This window comes from Myodes glareolus, chromosome 4, assembly GCF_982192425.1.
Source record: "Myodes glareolus chromosome 4, mMyoGla1.1, whole genome shotgun sequence".
Classification (NCBI taxonomy): Eukaryota; Metazoa; Chordata; class Mammalia; order Rodentia; family Cricetidae; genus Myodes; species Myodes glareolus.
In genome coordinates this window covers 81,526,100-81,541,784 of record NC_142029.1, presented here as the reverse complement: position 1 = coordinate 81,541,784, position 15,685 = coordinate 81,526,100, and positions in this window count along the sequence as shown.

Genomic DNA, 15,685 nt, shown 5'->3' with positions numbered 1-15,685 from the left:
GAAAATGGACTCTCTCTGTCTCCCACTTGATACTTGAAATGTCAGTCTACTCTCAGATACAAGAAAGGAGCTAGATATGGAAAGAAGCTTCCTTTGGTAGAGAGGGGACTTAGGCATGCTTGGGAGATGGTAGGTATCATAAAGAAAGGCCCAGATTGTGGGAATATTTTTTTCTATGAGTATGTGTTCTCAACTCAAAACACAACGATGAAATTTGGCACTTGAAGCTCATTCTGAGCACTAATGACTTTCATGATCTTTAAGTGTCAGGCCCTCATGTCTGAGAGTGTGGGAAGTACATCCTTCGCTAGAAATCGTATCTAAGAAGATGTCTGTTAAGAGTCCATTTCAGCATCTTCTTACCTACGCCATTTTCACTAAAAATTTGTGGTATTTTCTGCTTTATATCTTAGTCTGCACAGTTGCTGATAAACAATGAAATGAACAAAAGCAGGCAAAAAGAAAGGTGAGCAGAGATGCAAGCAGCACAGTTAACCCCCAACATCGCGGCCATTCCCTGAGTAACCAGAGCTGCTGATTTGTAAAAGTACAGTGCGTCCTGGAGAGCCTCTTGTGCTCCAAATCCTGCAGATGTCACAGCAATTACCTGATCAATAAGCAAAATCCCCTAAATTGAGCAGATTTGCAATTTTCAAATAGAGAAATGAGAAATTAGAGTCAGTGAGAGAATTGCTTTATTGAGAAATTATTACTTGTATATGGAATTTCATACCTCATAGTGAATTCTCACATTTATTATCTTTTATTAGCTAGCAACTCTGTTAGATAATTGGAAAAAGTGTGATGATTCCAAATCAGTGGATGAGCAATCTCAAGTATATGAATGTTCTATAGATTGCCCAAATTCATATACCAAATTCCTAAGTCTTGGAAGTGGGACTTCAAACCAGGACCCACATTTCTAGATCAGAAGTCATTTTAGAGGCAGAAGAAACATCTCAGTATGTTAGGTGCATTCCATGCAAGCACGAAGACCCGAGCTTGAATCTCTGGCACCCACAAAAAAAAAGCATGCTGTGGTGACATGCGCTGTAACCCCAGCACTAGAGGGTTAGAGGCAGAGACAAGTGGACGGCTGGCCTTGCTAGCCAACCAGTCTAATGGATCCATAAGTACCTGGTTCAGTGAGAAGTCCTGTCTCAAAAATATAGTGATGAACAATAGGAAAGGATGCTGACTTGACCTCTGCCCTCCATATATGCACACATGGGCACAGACACATGGGTGCAGGTGTCTGGAAACATATATAGTACATACATGCACACACACAGAAAACTGGCTATTAACTTTTTAAGAATTTCACACGTGAATTTATTTCATTTCAACCCCATACCTCCCCAAACCCCCCATGTCTCCTCCACTCCTTATCAACATTATCACCTCTTCTTCTTTAATTATTATTACACACACACACACACACACACACACACCTGAATTCATTGCGTGTTGTTCATTTGTATATGTGCTTAAGGCTGGCTCTTTGAGATTATACAACCTGTCAGGGGCCTCACCATGGAGAAGACTGATTTTCTTTCTCTTAGCAGACATTAACTCCCTCTAGATCATCATCTACGGGTGGGGCCTATGAGATTCACCCATCCACAATGGCATGTCAACTGGTGTTGTCATTGTACAAATTGTGCTTAGGTAGCCATGCTATTAAGATTTCAGGGCTGCAACTCCCTGTCATATATAGAAGACGGAATTTCAAGGCAGGTGTCCTAGTATTCTAGCTCTTACGGCCTTCCTGCCCTCTTCTGTGATGCTCCCTGAGCCCTAGGCCTAGAAGTTGTCCTGCAGATGGTCCAGCTGAGGTTGAGCACTCTGAAGTTAGTTGTTCTCTGCCTTTGGACCAGTTGTGGATTTCTGTGATGGTCTGTGTCTGCTTCAAAAAGAATCTTCCATGAGGAGGGGTGAGGTCTGCAGTGGTCTGGATATAAGGGTAGGTACTTAGAATGCAGCTGGGGATTGTCCTGGTTTAGGGAAATGGCAGCCGTAGATTCTTTGTTAGAGTCCATGATCTCAACAGTCGCAGCCAACTGCCTAGCTTTACAGTTCCCGACAAGAATTTCCTCCTTTGGAGTGGGCCTCTTGGGTGGCTGTGGTGCGCTGCCACCTCTAGATACAAGTGCCACTGTTGCACCCTTGGGTATATCTTGCCATGCTGGTCATTGTTGTGGAGTAGCTCCTATAGCATCTAAAGGCTCTATGCATGTCACAAAACAGTTAAAAATCAAGTACCCTTTTATTGGGTTGTCTGGGATTGAGGATCAGAAGCATTTACCTCTTTAGACCATTTTATTTTATTTTGTAAGAATAGCACCCTTACTATTTAAATGAATACATGCCACTGATAGACAGTTTACAACTAAGATTAAAGAAGTATATAATGCAATATAGAGCATGTAAAACAACCAACTTAGAGAGTAACTGCTGAAATCAACTCAGTAGGTACTTCTAATATTGTTGTTGCTACATCAGAAGTAATAGTAATTGCTAGTGTGATCAATGCACTAAGCTCTGGCCTAAGCATTTTGCCCTTATTGACATAATCCTTACAATTTTGTAAGATTTGTAATAGTGAGAGCGCTATTATCCTTATACCATTAATACAGAAACTGATACATAACAAGGCTAAGAAACTTTCCCAATGTAGCACAGCTATAGTGCATGACTCAAGCTTATGTTCTCAAGATTTTTTTTTATTTTATGTGCATGTGTATTTTGCCTACAAGTTTGTAAGTGCACCACACATTTTTAGTGCATGCAGAAGCCACAAAAGTGTTTCAGGTCTCCTGGAACTATGAGAGGCCATGCGGGTGTTGGGATCAAACATAGGTCCTTTGCAAGGACAGCAAGTGCTGCTAACTGCTGTGCTGTCCCTCAGGCCCTGAACTTATGATCTTAATTGCAATAATATGAAAATGTATATGTAACACTTCTACATGCACACTATGCAATTCTTTGGACAATTCTTTTAAATTTATATTTCTATATTGTTAATATATATATATACCTTAACTTTGTTAAAATTTCCTTCACTTTCCTTTATTAATGAACATGTTGGCTTCTATTTTCATTTAGAAAGAAAATGGAAGTGGAAAAGTCTTCAATATATCTTCTTATTCAACTCATTTTTGTTTTATAGTTCTTTAATAATAATATTAAAAATTTTTCATACAATATATTTTGGTTAGATTTTTCTACTCCCCCAACTCCTACCAGATACTCCCTCCCTAATCATCAAATATTATATTTGTAGTAGGAGGTCACTTGTTTGTTTCCCTGCTGCCCAGACTCCCAAAATAACCACACAGAAACTGTATTAGTTAAATCACTGCTTGGCCCATTAGCTCTCGCTTCTTATTTGTTAACTCTTACATCTTAATTTAACCCATCTCCATTAATCTATGCATCACCATGAGGTTGTAGGCTACCAGCAAAGTTTCAGTGGTCTCTCTCCAGTGGCAGCTTTGTGGCTTCTCCTTGACTCCACCCTTCTTTCACCCAGCATTCAGTTTAGTTTTCCCCCCAGCCTAGCTCTGTTCTATCCTATCAGGCTAAGCCAGTTTCTTTATTAACCAATGGTATTCACAGCAAACAGAGGGGAATCCCACATCACATATTTTTTTCACTCTCTTAAAAAAAAACAAAAGAAAGCACAAAATTAAACAAATTTTAAAAAGTAAAGCTGTGGAGTTAATTTTGTGCTATCCAGTTCCTCTTAAGCATGCAGCCTGCACTGGGTGTGGTTGATATACCTGGCATCTTGTCTTTGACTAAAACTGATTTCCTGTCTCCTAAGAGCTATCAATTGCAAATGGCTCCTCAGTCAAAGTGGGACTTTGTGCCTGTGTTCCCTCTCTGTGCTGGGATCCTGTCTGATTTGAATTTGTGCAGGTCTCCTGCATGCCCTCAGTTCCTGTGACTTCATATGTCCATCAACCCTGTTGTGTCTGGAAAGCACTGTTTCCTTGGAGACATCCACCACCTCTGATTCCATCTCTAAGATACGGTCTCAAGAAAAGTTACAGATTCCTTCAAAGATTTAAGAAAGCTTAACTTCCTGATTTAAAATTTGATATTCCCTTCCAGAATTTTTTCTTTGCATATTTATATTGTGGATATCAAACTGTACTTAGAGTTTTACTTTTTTTTCTGTTTTTTTTTTTTCACTTAGTGATATACTGTAACCACTTCCCATTTGAAAAACTCTGTGTTAAGCAGGGTGGTGGTGTCATATGCCTTTAATCCCAGTACTCAGAAGGTAGAGGCAGGCAGTTATCTATGAATTTGAGGCCAGCCTGGTCTACAGAACTAGTTCCAGGACAGGTTCCAAAGCTACAGAGAAACCCTGTCTTGAAAAACCAAACCCCAAAAGCAAACAAACAAACAAAAACCCTCTAAGTTAATATGCAGTAATGAAATCTGTAGAGATAAGAAAGAGTCCAGTGATGTACGAAGATGTAAATGAAAACAACTTGCTTCCATGTCCACCCTGCACACCACAGCTAGGGTCCCTCAAATATGGAAAGATTCCGTCTTCAGTGGCTCTGCTCACTATTTGATATTGATCAACCAAGCTCTTCCTTGGGACACACGAGACCTGAAGTGCCCAGCTCCATTCGTTCTTGGAAACCCTCTAATCACTCATACTGTTTCTGGTACCCTGAGCTCTTACAGATCTCATGCTCTGGAAATCCTCCTCTTTCTCGTCTTCTAGATTAATTTATGTTAATTTCCCTCAAGACTTTGCCTGAGAGTCCCTTCCTCCAGGAGGTGTGAGTCCCTCCGCACTCTGAACTCTGTTCCCATGGCCCTCTTGGGACAAGGGTGAAGCTTGAGTAAGCATCGGGTATCTGAGATGGTTCCATTAGGGCAGCGCGTGCCCCAGTACTGTAGCTTTCCTCTCCCTGTACGCGGTCTAATTCCACTCTAGCGTAATCAGTGGAGTCTCGGAGGAATCAGGGAAGAATTTCTCTGGGTCAAAAGCGATCCCTGAGGAGGAGCATCTGGAGATAATGTCTTTTCTCATCTGTCTTCCCGTTTGCTAAGCCAGCTGTGTCTCAGAAGACCTTTTAAAAAGATTTTTCCGCCCACTGCCGTGATTACCCACAATTCTCTTTGGCTTTAGATTACAGATAAATACAAATTCCCTGTAGGGCAACACTCTTTACTAGCCTACGTGTTAATATGGAAAGAAGACTGGGAAGGAGAGTTGAGAGGACACGGAAACACAGTGCCCTGAGCTCTGCTGAAGGCTAACCCTTGGAAGACGCGCCCTTCAGGTTGAAGACAGTAGCTCCAAGTAAATGAGCCTGGTGACTCTGACCTTGCAATCCATCAGGATTTCTGTTTTATGACGTGATCTCTTTCGCTTTTACTACTGACCAGAGGAAACAGACAATATCCAGAGAGTCCTGACTTGGTTAAGTGGCAGGGCTTGTTCGCAAGGCCCCCTGCATCCTCACTCAGAGACAGAGGAAGGTTTACCTCAGTAATTCATGACTTTCTGAAAGATTGCTGCTTGTGAAAGGCACTGTGTCTGTGTCTAAGACCCTTGATAACACATCTGCTCTCTCAGGACTCACTTAGAGTTAATTTATTTATACAACATCTCTGTAGTTATGAATGGAACATAGTCAACTGCTGTTTTTTACCTTAATGTCACATTCAAAGTCAAAATAACCTTGCTATGGCAATTCTTCCTGCCTGCATGCAGATCTTTATTTCAAATCTTTTCATTGAACTGAGGCAGCCTGCAGAAACTAACATCCCAAATAGCATCACTCTCAAAGCAAAGCAAGAGGCCAGGGTGAAACTTAAGACTGCTGGGTCTTGGTTAGCTTTTGTATATAGGTTGTAATGATTTGAATCAAATCACTTTTCTTCTCAGTTTCAATTTCCTTCTGCATCAGAGGACCGGTACCTCTTTTCTATATCCAAGTGCTGATGGGGTGTAGTTGATGAATGTCCCCACCACGCTGGACTTACGCATCTGCCTTTTCTAGCAGTGACTCGCTCTGAGTAAAAGTCCTCAGGGGCTCAGTGTAGCTCAGGTTAAAAAAAAAATTGCCTTTCATCTATTTCCTCCTTGCTTTCCAGATAATCCAGGGCTAAAATTAGCAATGCTTAGTTCAGTAAAAAATATTGTTAGAACAGGCAGCCATGGAAACAGTGTTTGAGCGGTTTTCCCTTCTGGGAGCTGCCTTTTGCAGGAGATGCTTTGTTGCTGATTAAATGAAACTACCCACTGCCTCTAAATCTGGGGTTTGGAATTAGGTAAGAGTGACAGCAGATCCTTCAAGAAAAAAAAAATAACCCCCTAGTATTTACCACACTTTCATTTTATCTAGAAAAGGAAAATATATGCGGAATTAAGTATTGGATTTGCTTTTATATAAAGTGGGAATCTGTTGACCTGCCTTTGAGGTGGGTTTTTGTTTGTTTATTTGTTTATTGAGGTGGTTTTGTTTGTTTATTTTTTGGTTGGTTGGTTTTTGTTTGCTTGTTTTTCAGTAGCATTAGTGCAAAATGTCATTTGTGTTAATGAGTGTTGTCTTTCCTATTTCAGTTTGTCAAGACAGGTTTTCACTGCAGAGCCCTGGCCATTCTGGGACTAGCCCTGTAGACCAGGCTGGCCTTGACCACAGAGGTCTGACCGCCTTTGCTTCCCGAGTGCTGGGATTCAAGGCGTGTACCACCAATGCCCTGCCAGAAGGTGGCTTCTTTAGAGCACTTCCACGTTGATGAAGACCTTTTCCGCCTACTGTTACTAAAGTCTTATAACCTATCCAAGAGTGTGATGTGATTCTCTTACTGGTCGGATGAGGAAACTGAGGCTCAGTCAGACTTGCCCACTCAGCTGGGGTAGCCGAGCAGAGAGTCCCACCAGCCATTCCTGGTTCGTTGTTCTTTTACCAATCCCTGGTCTAGCTCCTGGTGCCTGAGGTGTCAAACTGAAGTGACTGAGGACAGTGTGTTCAGAGGTAGACAGGCTTTTCCTCAGCTGATGAGCCTGACTGAATCCTCATTTGCTCCTACTCTCACACTTTGCCCTTCCGTAGAGGGCGGAGTTCTGATGTCTTGGAGAGGAGTCAGTAGATGCCACATGCTGATCTGTCTGTCTTTCCCTCTCTGGAGCTTTACCTCCCTCCAATTTCCACCATTCATTTTATAATTTCTTGATGTGGGGTGTCCTTCTGTGTATGCATTGCTTTTGTTGTTTCAGGCAATGGCTAGGCAGAATAAAACCAGGCAGGAAATCCAGAGAGAGAGAGAGAGAGAGAGAGAGAGAGAGAGAGAGAGGGCAGGTGGAGTCAAGCAGATACCAGCCAGTTGCCAAGGAAACAAGACATGTAGAAAATGAGGTAATGGCCACATGGCAATACATAGACTAATTAAAAAGGGTTAATTTATGGTGTAAGAGCTAGCTAGAAATACTCCTGAGCCATCGGCCTGTGTTGTAATGAATATAGTTTCTGTGTGATTATTTGGAACTGGGCCACTGGGAAACAAAAGTGCGGTCTCTATTTACAGTTTCTTTCTGTTGCTGTGAGAAAATGTCCTGATAACAGCTACTCGCAAAGGGAGGAGCTTGTTTGGTCACACAGTTCAAAGGTGTAGATCATCATAGCTGGCAGTCATAATGGTAGGAGGTCATATTGTGCCCCACAGTGCAGGAGCAGGGAATGAGGACTATTTTTGCTTGATTCACTTTCTCCTTTGTATTAGGCAAGGAGGCCATGGAATAATGCCACCCACAGGTAGTAGCCCCTCACCTTAATTAACGCAATCGAGCTAGCATCCCTCACAGGCATGCTCAGAAACTTGTCTCTTAGGTGACCCTAGATCGCTCAACAATTAGTAGTAACTATCACACCACCCACCCGTCTCATCTCTTTCCTTCTGCTCTCTGTTCTGATCACACTAAGGACCCAAGTTATCATATCGAATTGTGCTCCTAGAGCCTAATGAATCGATAGCTTTTAGGACAGGGACTTCTCTGCCTTTTAACGTCACTGCAATTGCTTTGGCTCCTGAATGTAAATCTGACCGAGATGAGGCTTGTCACATGTAAACCTGGATCCAATTAGACCATTTTAAAGCTTAAGTGTACCTACAGAAGAATTACAGAGGAATTGAAGAAGACAACCCCAGAGTGCCAAGAGGCCTGTGTGGTCTAAGCGTTGAAGGAGGAAGCACCGCGACCTTTCTCCCTGATTGGCTGTTGTTTGTTAACATTCCTTCTTAGGTACACAGAGCTAGTTAAGCAGATTCGTCTGGAGCTGATTGGTTTAATTTCATTGAATTATGTTGGCAAGGTGTTTGGGGTTTGATTTCTAATTAGACTGCTAATGGTTCTGGGAAACAGAATAAGTAGAATGTGGGTCATCTGGCTCTGGACAATGGGCCTCAGGGTGTGTTGAGACTGTGATTTCTATTTCTATGTTGTTAGTCACGATCCAGTCCCTATATTTTCCCGTGGAGCTGCAAGGGAGCTTGGAGGGCTATGAGTATCCATCGCAGACTATCCTCGTCAACCTTCTTTCCTTTGCTGTTTATCAGAAGATCCTTGGGACAGTGTGCTTTATATTACTGGAAGGATTTACGGTTGTTCTAAAGCTAATATCCCTGGGATTTTCCTTGCCAGCGGCCTGCTCCCTTTCCACAAATGCTTCTGGAGCGTTCCATGAAACTCTGGGATCAGAGTATAGTCTCTGCAGAAGCCACTGACTTCTCCCCATAGTGGCTGGCTTTCTTCTCACCCTATTGGGCCTGACAGGCGAGCATTGTTGTTGCATCTACATGCATGAGAGACACACAATGGGTCATGAGGTTGGGAGGGGAAGCAAATCCCACAGAGTTTTTCACTGTGTCTAGAATGCATCTGATCCTGTCATGTTGGGGTTTCTTTCCTTTCTGTGTATGAGACTCCTTTTTAAAAACAACTGGAAGGTATGAAATTTAATATGGTTTTCATTGTTTGGATACTCCTTTAGACTGTAGTTCTTCATAAGCACTACTAAACTTAGTGTATTCGATTCCTTAAACATAAAATTCTAGCTGACCAAATAATAGAACGTGACATTTGTTAGGAGTATATTTAAGGACAACAAAGTAGGAAACTAATGACTGCTGGGAAGAGGAGAGTTAGCTTCTCCCAGGGATGAGCCTCTTTATTGACTGTCCAATACAGGGTGGCCAACCCGAAACTATACATACACTGCCTGCAAAATTGGACTTGGCAGGCTATATTTATATGCATTTGTGCACACAACATATATATATATATACACACACATATATATATGTATGTATGTATATATATCAACTTGAGAGTGAGAGGAGATGGGAGGTGCTCATGGGAAAATAGTTGAGAGGGGCTGAGGGAGGAAAGAAAGGAGGAAAAGGGATGTTTTTTATTTATTTTAATTAAAAACATATTAAAATAACCATAATTCTTAAATTTCTGAATATTTCTGAGTATACTTATTTATTAATCCTGAATCTCAAAGAGAAGAATGACATGCAAAAATTTAAAAAATACTGATAAACTTTCTTCTTATAATTCTTAAGGATAACACCCTTGCTGAATAAACATACACTGAATAATTTTACAAAAGAAAATAGTATAATTTTGCTAGTTCTCAGCATTGTTATGATCAGCTGCTCATGTGGACATCCCTGTCCTCTGTCCTCACTTTAAGAGGACTGGCTGCAATGTGAAGAAGACTGGAAGTAGATTGCAGTAAAGGAAGACACATGAGCTTGAGAGACTGTGAAACTCTTCAAAGGGCATCCTCTCTACACAGGGACACTATGTGACATAGGATGGAGTGATACAGAAGATGACCATGATTGTAGACTCCCTTCTGGTAACCACTATACTCATAGATAAGTGTAGTCTTCACCTTTTATCAAGGAAACTTCTCCTTGCATCAGATAGAGCCTACTACAGAACACCATAACCAATAAAAATGCATTGTTGAGGAGGAGACCAGTTCAATGAAAACATCTACAAACACTCTCATATATAAGGCTCAGTGAACATTGTGGAAGAGAGGACAAAAAAATCACAAGAGCCAGAGGTTCAATAAGTTTGCTGTGAGATTATGTCTTCTAGTAACATCAGAAGCTACACCCACAAAGTTTCACCAAGGTGACCACCCAAATATGAGCTGAACAAGAATGATACAAAAAAAACATGTCAATTTGGATGGAGACTAGGCCACAAGACCTCGGTTCTACACAAAGAACTTTAGGCAGCTGAGGAAAGCCAGGAGTGAGAGACATGGTCTTCCCTAAGGTAGACCACACTGACTGGTTGTCTAGTGCCAAACAGTCATCCCTGAAAACATCCATACAAGTTACATTATGCTGACTGAGAAGTTATATTTAGTATTATATTTATAAATGTATGTACAAATATATCTATGCATACAATCACAATTAGCATAAAAAAGAGGCCATGAATTTGAGGCAGAGAAGGGAGGGTTTGGAGGGAGGAAAGAGAAGAGAGAAATGTTGTAATTAAATTTATTTAAAAAAATAAACAAAAAATGAAACACACACACAAGAGGAAGGGAAATTATATCACTAATGATACTGAATCATTGCTATGCACCAGGTTTGTAATTATCTCTGGAACCCCATGAGACTGAAATGCTCATCACCTCTATGTTTAGAGGAGAAGTCTGGAGTGCAGAGAAGTTATAGACCTGGACTAAGACTGCATACCAAAATCTGAAATGGTTGGACCCCTGAATTCTTTGGAAAGGGAAGGAGGGGGAATTGGGATTGGTATATAATTTTTTTTAAAAAGACTGTTTATAAAATAATCTATGTTTACACATCATTTTCACTGTATGTTACTATACTGGGTAGAGAAATATTCTGATGGGAAAGATTTGTTCCATATGACCAAAATAAACAGGTAGAAGGTGCTTTTAGTTGGAGTACCATTCTAAGATTATTTTATGCTAGTTTTATCCTTTCATTAAGACTGTCCTTAATAAAAGGCCTTATGGGAAAGTTACTTCATCACAAGACAGCTGTGAGAGGTTTGACTTTACAGTAGTTAGATCAGCCCTCTGTTTAGCAGCAAAGCACTGAGAAACTCCTGTGTGTCAAATGTTGTCCCCAATGCTGGAGTACACTGGAGACTAAGAACTTCCTGTCACTCCCATCTTCAAGCACACAGCTCATCTTCCATTATGGTTGAAGCAGTCCTCGGGATCATCTTACAATGGAGCCTGTAGCCCTGTTTACTAGTTGGGAATTGGTTCTGAAGACAGGAGAGATCCATTTAAATATCTAAATTCACTGAATAAAGTAAAATTTCCATCATTCAATGGCCATTCTAGAACAATACAGAGGATTAGAGTGAGGGATTAGAACTAAAGGACCTGGTTAAGAGACTAGAGGCCACTGCTGGGCTGAAAACCCTCTGACATACCCTTGCTCACCATTGGAAGAACACATAGATGTCCCCAACTGCTGGAAGGACCTGCAATTAGGAGCTGAGCAAGCACATGCTGAGGCGGGAACCGAGAGAAACATCAACTTCCTTTGCAGGCACATTCCATGTCCACCTCCGCTGGGGACAGCAACCTCTCTTCCTTGCAGTCCCTTCCTCTCCGGCTATGTTCTCATGAGATGGCGTACTTGTTGGAGGTGGTATGTCCAGGGTGGGGGATTTGGGGGTTTCAAATGCCATTCCAAGTGCTTGTTCTCTCTCTCTTTCTCTCTCTCTCTCTCTCTCTCTCTCTCTCTCTCTCTTTCTCTCTCTCTCTCTCTCTCTCTCTCTGTGTGTGTGTGTGTGTGTGTGTGTGTGTGTGTGTCCCTGCCCCTGCCTCATGGTTATGGTTCAAAATGTTGTGAGGTCTTCCCTCTCCCATCAAGACCTCTAACCCTCAGCAACTGTATAAGGAAAAAATGTTCGTTTTATAAGCCGCCTTGGTCGTGATGTTTTGTCAAAGCAGGAGAAAAGTGACCAAGACAGGCACTGTGGACAGGACGCAGAGTTCCAGGTATATGGTAAAGAAGGAACTATATGTGAGGGGAAGAAAGGAGTTATTGGGTCGTCTTTATTCAGGAGAGAGAGGCTGTGAGTCTTTTAGTGCAGGCATGGCACAGGATAAACTCCTGAAAGCATAATTGGTGTAGCTGACAGAATATAGCCACACAGCAAGGACAGACAATGTACTTTTAGGTTAGTGTTAGACTGCCACTGTGGGGTATCTGGGGAGCATATCAAGAATGAGACCTGAGTACAAAGGAACCCCTAAGTTCTGCAGAGAGCCGGACGGTGTGCAACTTGGGATGAGAGCTTTTTTCCATGCACTTGTTATCAAGTCTGCCCCAGTGCACAAAGACTCAGGCTGCCAAGGGTCTGGACACTCATGTCAGGCACAGCCTCTTCCCCATGGATCCCTCCTGACAAACCATCCCCCCACCCCCGGTCTCTCTCCCCTCCATGACACCTTTGCCCCAGTTCTGTCCAAAGCTGGCATGCAGGCTCACCCTGTCATTTCTTTCCTTTGTCGGTTTCGTTCTGACCAGACCTGTGAGGATTCTGCTGATTTCTCTGGCTGTCAGCCCAGCTTACATTAGGATGAATGAGAAAAGACTTCAAAGAGAGAAAGAACTTTTGGAAAATTGTGAGCTGGACTTCCTAGCACAAAAAACAATCCCACATCAACAGTTCAGAAACGAAGTCCCAGGAAAAATGACAGATGCGCCTGTGCTGGGATTTTTAAGAACCTAGGGAAAGGGATGTGCTTTACCCTTTTGCACAGCTCTGGAGAAGCCCTTGTGGGTTTGGGAGCCTGGGTTTCACATCCCACCAAATCAACAGAATTAGATCTGGTCTACCAAGCAGCAAGTAACACTTGCCAGGACATTTCTTAGAATGTGACTGGTCCACATGTAAGCTGGTTGTGTTATTTCAGTAATAGATTTTGCTGTTCATCAAATCTTGAATTGCGCATCCTAAGTAGTCAAGGTTGTTTGCACAAGTCAACAGATAAACAGGAATGGTCTTTCTCCCAGCAGCATCCCAAGAAAACACTTAGAACTCATGGATTCTTACTGTTGAGGCTTTCTTTCCACTTACTCCCAGCATATAGACCTGCTTGATTCCTCACCACCAGTAGATTACACCAGCAGCTAGGATAAGGTCAGATCCTTTTTGTCGTTCTGTTTACCTTGTGGTATCAGCAGATTTAAAATACAATGCAGCTTTAGGTTGTATTTGGCAAACGTGACTCTACATATCCTATCCCGCACGCTCTGCTTACAGTGCAATGTTGCCACTCGCATTTGGAGACACGTTCTTGTTCTCTTCAATCTGAGTGAGTCGGTAACTAAAACGAAAGAGCCATCACAATATTTGTGAAACTAAGTTATAAAATGGCAACACAGCTTCTACTTGCTCCTATTTTAGATGCTTCCAACTGAACTCTAATTATTAGGTTGCCAGAAAGCCTAAGCCACCTAGAGAAGCGACAGGCAGTAGTTCCATGGGTCCCTGTTGAGAAGCTGAGATCCTAACGGTTGTTGTAGGAGGCTGCTTGTTTGTTTCCCAGCAGCCCAGACTCCCGAATAACCACACAGAAACTGTACTAATTCAATCACTGCTTGGCCTATTAGCTCTAACTTCTTATTGGCTAGCTTTTACATCTTAATTTAAGCCATTTCCATTATTTTATACTTTACCATGAGGCTCTCGGCCTACCAGCAAATTCCACCATATCAGTCTCCTGCAGCGGCTCCATGGCTTCTCCCTGACTCCGCCTCCTTTCTTCAAGCATTCAGTTTAGTTCTCACCCCGCCCCCCCATGCCTAGGTCTATTCTACGCTATCATAGGCCTAAGACAGTTTCTTTATTAACCAGTGGTATTCACAGCATACAGACGGGAATCCCACATCAAACGGTGAGCTTGCACCACCACTTCTGGGCATGAGTGAGTCTCTCTTACATCTTTGCACCAGCCATTTATGACCTGTGAAACAGACTGCCCTTGTTGAGCCCCATCCACATTGTGCAATTGTGAGCAAAATAGATGATTGTTACTAGATTTAACTGACTAATTTGAGGTGGTTTTTAAAAGGTTTATTATAATACAGTAGACACCCAGAAGAAAAAACACCTATTATCTTTTTTGTCTTACCTCATAGGCACACTAATTTCTGTCTCTACCTAGACTCTGTATTCCTTAGAGTTTGGAGTTTTTCCAGTCTAAATTTCTTAAATATTTTGTTATAGCATACTTCATCTAAGTCAATATAAGTCCCTTGCTATTCTTATGCATAACCATATATTTTTAGTTTCCATGTGCTTCCCAAGGTTACTGATGCATTGTGTACTCCCTGGGACCTATGTGTGTTCACCTAAATTTTACTCATTTTTGAGACTCATTCATGTAGAATTTACTGATTTCCCTCCTAAGAGAGATGCCACCTTATGCTGTCTTAGCGATACAGATGCATTTCTCTCATCAGTATCATCAATGTCTACCATATGTTACTGTGAGTCATTCTCAGGTGCTCCTCCACTTCCAAGCTGTTATGTCCGTCTTAGATCCCATTGCAAGGAAAGTATTCATGGGGTGTCTATTTCCTGCATTCAATATACACTATGCACAGGGTATAGGGCAGATAAAATTGCAGATGCAGCCCCTGCTCTGATAGTGAAAGAAACAAAACAGGCAAGCAAATGCTTGACTATCATTCTCTACTAGGTAGTTTAAGTATACTGGGCAATCTAGGACCTAATGTGATATACTGTTTCCTTGTGGTTTCAGGAGGTAGCATGAGATTTCAATCCCATCAGTCCTTGTACCTGTGAATATGGTAGAAGGACTCTGTTCTTCAAAGAAGAGATATATATATATATATATATATATATATATATACACAAATATATATACACATATACATATTCACATGCATGCATTCACACACACACACTCAAACACACACACACACACACACACACACACACACACACACACACACACTCTTTTCTGGTTCACCATTTTGTCGTTACTAAGAAAACATATAAACTCTGCCTTTGCCCTGGTCAGAGAGCAAGCATTCAACTAATTCACGCACCCTGTTTCCGTCTTCTCTCACTTCATACGACTTGTGCTCCCCCAATGGAGTTGGTCAGTGGTTGCCAGCTCTCCAGTGACTGCCCTATTCCTGAGCACAGAACTTCCTCTCTGGTGCTGTATGACATTTTCTAGGGGCAGCGCATAGTCGGACCACTTAGATGGGAGAGGAAAACCTCACCTTTTAACAAAGTTAATACCTCATTATATAAAACCCCATCAAGGCTCAGTGTTGGCAAACTCTGGTAATCCCAGGGCTTCAGAGGCCGGCTGGGGCTACAGACTCTTCCTCCTCCCTAATATCAACCACAGTAACACTTTCTCGAGGAAAAGGAAACTATTATCCACTCCACTCTCTCCAGATTGTACGAGTTCTCCTTTTCCTACCTCAGAGCACCCTATACTTGAACTTTACAATATATGTCACAGCTAGGAATTAGTTTTTCATTTCTTCCTTTTTTTAAACATCTTAGTTCTATTGGATAACCAGCTCAATGAAGGTAGGGGTCAGTCATACACACAGCTGCTATGGTCCCCATCACCAAGTG